Raw genomic sequence first — 5,341 nt, 5'->3', positions numbered from 1 at the left:
CTGCTGAAACTTCTGAGTTAGAGGAACAAATGACTTAGCAGATTCCAAATTGCTCCTGCTGCTTGGTTGGAGAACTTGAAGCAAATGTGCTTCAATTTTCTATTTACCACAAAATAGAGTTTCCTTCCCTTTGAAGTTTTGTGGGTATTTGCTGAGAAACAAAAATTTGGTATCCAATGGTAATTATATTCCCTGGGGTGGTGGTGCCTGGGCATTGGTCAGACTATCCTTTTTTACTTGTGGGGGGGGGGAGGGGTGGTTTTATTTGCGGAGACATGAAAGTCTTGCTACCACTGGCTATTACATTCCCCCAGCATCTTCAAGAAAGAACTGGCTACACCTGATATGTAAAGCACTGACTCTCTGTATGAATGTGTGAGAACTGAGAAGATCTACATAAGAATTTATAAGCTCTTTTGAGTTCCACATCAGATCTGATGGTCATAAACATGTAGCAGGAATACTGAAATATTATGTAATATCAGGTGCATGTTGTTTGGTTTTAACTAGATTATATAATTTTCACTTTGTAGCTTCTGCTGTCACTGGATCAAGGCTGCCTTCTTTGTTTCAGAATTCTCCTCCACTGACTTCCTGTTGCTGCCATACCAACATCAACTGTGGCCAAGACATGGAACCTCCATGAATAAGCACAGTGGTGTGTCATTGCAAGGAGGCTGTATTCTGATATTGCAATCATATGTAAAATGTGATTATGTATGTTGAAAATTATAGGCAAAAAGGGCATATTTGTACACTATACCTTACCAATATAGGTTATTTATGCTTTGAAAATAGGAGTTTCTTGGGTGATATTGATTGTCCTCCTGTCAGATGGGGAAAGAATTTGTATAGGAGGGGAGTAAAGAAAACAAAAGAGAAACTGAAGAACCAGCCTGTGGACCAGGTCTTCAGAGTAGAAGTGAAGCATTCTGAAGTTTTTCATTCTTGGAGCAAATTTGATGAACCACCCCTGTGCTCCACTTTAAGATGTAATATGCCTACACTGGTTCTCCATCCTTTCTCTCCCCTTCTTTAGTTACCAAACATTCTCTTCTCTTGCAGTTTTCCATTACAGTAGAAATCTGTATCAAGTGTTCTTGGCAGGTTAGGCAGCAGTTTTGCTTCAGCCAAACAAAGCTTGATTGTCATATAGATATATCATCTTTGTAACTTGTATTTTTTTTCTTCTTTTTTTCGGAACTTCTTTTTGTATGGCCATTGTATGATATTTGTATTTGTACAAAATAAAATGCTAACAAGGGTGGTTGTAATAAGCAATGGGTGATTAGAAATGGTATAATGAAAGCGACTGCAATTCAGTAACACCGATCATCCCAATGAAATGTATGCTTGATTATGATCAATCTATTAGATATTAAAAGTTCAAATCTTCTTTGAGCTGAGGGTGAAACTCTGTACATATAAAATGGTTACCCTCCTATTAAGCTAGATTTGCTTAGGCTCTTTAAATTTTAGCCCCAAATAGTTTCATTACCTTGATTTAAGGGTCAAGGGCATTTGAAAATCATATACTAGATGAGAAAAGAAGAAGAGTACTTAAATTATAAACCCTTATAATTATCGACAGGAGGGCTTGAAATCTTCTCTTGTCATTGAAAATCCAGTCTATGTTCTCGAGTTAAAGAATTGACTCTTCATCTTTTCACAATCTTTTTATTAGATTCAAATTATAGATATTAGTATGGTAAAAATGAAGATATTAAATGCATGAGGTGTAAAACTAAAATGGATGAAGCAAAGAGTAATCATAGGAAAGTGATGCATCCGAAAATCGTTCAGCCATCGGATTCCTGCAAAACAACGTCAGATGTGGGCTGACTTGGCGGTCAGGAAGCCACCTCCGAAGGTTGAGTTAGTAGTTGGAACATCACAGAGCCCTAGCTAGTTGCAGAGCTTAATTGAGAGATAGAATGGAAGAAGAACAATTCAATTACCTTTGTTGAGTATAAGGCTTTAGTTTATATAGGATTTACCTCCCTTCCTTGACTGTCGAATTAATCAATGAGTCTTGTTTGTGACTGTATGATCTTAGGGTTTTACTTCCTTAATCCGTGTTATTCCACATTCCTTCCTAGGCACGATCACCTATCCTGATTTTAATGGGATCATATCTCTTACCATAGCGGTTGGATCTTCCATAATGGTTAAGTTTCTTCATGCTCAAGTAACCTTTGGGTTAGCTATTCGCTCCGGTCCTGACCAGGACAAACCGACCGATCATGGTTCGACTCGACTGGTCTATTGTTATTATTTTTATTCATCAGAAAGCTAGTTTAGGGTTAGTTCTAATGCATGATAAATTACACGGAAATTGTTTGAGATGATATGACAACCAAATGAGAGTGATTTAATTCAAAATAAAGGAATTAAAAGAGATAGAATTAACCATAAAATAACCTTAGAAATGGTGAGAAAAGGTATTCATGTCTTAGAACATGACCTCGAATGAAACTAATTGAAAGACAAAGATGTATGTGGCTGATCCCATTTAACTAGTATACCACTGAATTGTTGTTTTTGTTGTATAGTTACTGAATTCAAGTTGGGGGAGTTATTTGGCTACTTACAAAGAATATTTTACTCAAATAAAATATAAATATAAATATATTACTTCAATAATATTTGATAAAAGTGCTTCTCCAATCGGTCTTCATGAATTAAAAAATAAATAAACTCGATGCCAAAGGCTTCTGTACAATCCCAAGAGCAATTTTCCTATGCTATAATTGTAGGGCAAAGACGAAAATCAAATATTAAAAAATATTTAATTTATGAATGGACCTTCAACGGTCACCTTGAGTAGGGACCAAAAATTGATTGCTTATATTAATTACAATTTTTTTTGAGTAAATAATTTTAGGGTCACATAAGTCAATCATGGCTTCTCAGTTACAACTTACAACAACCTTTACAGTTACAAATGATGTCCGAGCATTAAAGCCCATCAAAATAGCTCATTGGGGGCATAAACCTAAACAACTACATTTAGAAACAAAAAGAAGCTAAACAGTCACTAGTATTTCTCTGAATGTCTATCAATAGATTCTGATAGTTTTGCTGTGAAAAAATTTCCAAAAAGATTTTTCACCGGGGGGCCCACGGGTGGGGGGGGGGGGGAAGGGGGGGGGGCCTGTGGGGCCCCGCGGGGGGGGGGGGGGTGGACTCTAAGTATTGGTAGATACGAGCAGTTTGCCAACCCTTTTCTTGAGGAAGTGAGTGCAGTAGTTGCTAACACTCTTGGCCTACACCTTCTTCTTCTTTCTCTGTTTGTGCATCACCAGAAGAAAATGGGGAAGAAGCCATCTGATCAATAAAGAAGCAACTTCACTGTAACACACTGGAAATTTTAAGCACAGGAATAGGCTTATATAATTGTTATGCCAAAACATGTCATAGACCTCCGAACGGGTATGAACCGTCTGAACCAAAGACAACTGGTTACGGCTTAGTCAATTGACCGCTTTGGCACTTCCCCGAATTCACTTTTCGGATCACCTTCTATCGGTTCTTGGAACCACGCTCCCCGTTTGCCAATTGATGTAATTCACATGTGGAATTGAGCCTTTGTGTTCTTCTCAGCTATCACTTCTCAACGAGAGCGTGATTGGATACAAGACAAGCCTTATAGAGTCGCATGAGCATCGAGCATCAAAGCATCAAATTCAACATTTAATGTGTCATTCATATACATATAATGAGTTGCTTTTATCAGGAGATACACCAAGATGTCTAAATCTCTAGGCACTGCTTCCAGCCATTTTGTTGAGAGGATAGAAGGAGACATATCATGTCTAAAGTAGACATTTGGCAAAGTTCTCGGCAAACCTCATGAAGAGTGCACCAAACCAAAGGCTTCCTGTGCAAACTTGGTTTTGGTCTTGATCTCCTTTCAAAAATTATATGGCGATTGAACGGCAGAGGGTTTTGTCCTTCTTGGTGTTTCATTTATGTATAAGAACAATCATACGAGCCTTCATCTGGTAAGCCAAATTAATCTAGCATTAACTTCTGCACCACCCAAGAGAGCTACAACTCTTCAAGCATTTACTCCTCCTTGGGAGGAACTGTGTTACTTAGAATCTAACTTCATAATCGAAGGCGGCTGACTCTCACCTGTTTTCTTTGTCAACAGATCTCTAGTTCGAAGCATTCTTCAGTGGAACCAGAGTAGGAAGATTATGGAGCAACAATGATGATTAATGATTCTTCCATTCTGGAGAATTCACTTTGACGCACAAAAAGATGAAGAAAGAGGAAGAAACGGTTATGCATAAGCGTAAGAGTCACATCTCTGTTAGGGGAGTGGTATGTGCTCTTTCCGTATTTCTATCACACTATTGGGATAGGAGCCATGTGGGACCCACTTCTACTTCATTTTATTAGAACTCAGAACTGGGCTCGCAATAAAAAAAAAAGTGAAAGAAACACATACTTCTACCTTGACGGATAAAAGAATTAAAATTCATGCATGGCTACTAAAACTTGGACCACACGACACACATAACACTTGCCCCTGAACCTCACATGCTCCAACAAACACAAAATACATTACGGTGACCGCCATATCTGAAGATGAGAGTTTCAGACTCACCAAGAATTCTTCCCAAGATGGTAGGTATGTTTTAGCTCATTTATTTCCTGTGCTAGTGTTAATTTTTAACGTGCGCTCTAGAATTGTGGTTGTGCTAGCTCAACAAGTTTGCTTATCTTATATTTCCTCCTCATATTATAAGGTGCATACTACATACATAGGCCACTTCAGGAAATAAACAAGCTCAATTTCACATTAGGTTTTTTTTTTTTTTTTTTGGGGGGGGGGGGGGAATAATTCGCATTTCTTTTCAACATAATCTATTCACACACACCACACACACACAAAGATGGAAGAAGAACAACTATACATGACCGCTAACATTTGGCCAACACAACATCCAGTCTGTGCATGAGTAATACTTGTCCCCGAACCTGACATAATCAAGCAAAGATGAGAATCTCAGACTCTCAAAGAATATATGCCTCAGATTCTCACCCACCCAGGTCATCTTATTTTGGACGAAAAAAACACGTGTCAATAATTCAACCATGTAAGTAAGAAAATTCCCTCCCCATGTAAATAAACGATTTGACCTTATCCTAAGGTTGTGGGTTCAGCTCATTTATTTCCTCAACACGGTGCTTTTAATGTGTCCTACAAATGTGGTTCTGCCAACTTAGCAAGTTTGCATATCCTATATTTCTACCGTCAGAAACCAAAACAAAAAAAAAAGGGGAAAGAAAAATCCAACTATTTTATGAAAATAAGAAAATGCAAACAGCC

Source organism: Hakea prostrata, chromosome 10, assembly GCF_041222555.1.
Source record: "Hakea prostrata isolate BN-2017 chromosome 10, UWA_Hpros_2, whole genome shotgun sequence".
Lineage (NCBI taxonomy): Eukaryota > Viridiplantae > Streptophyta > Magnoliopsida > Proteales > Proteaceae > Hakea > Hakea prostrata.
This window is presented reverse-complemented; position numbering follows the sequence as displayed.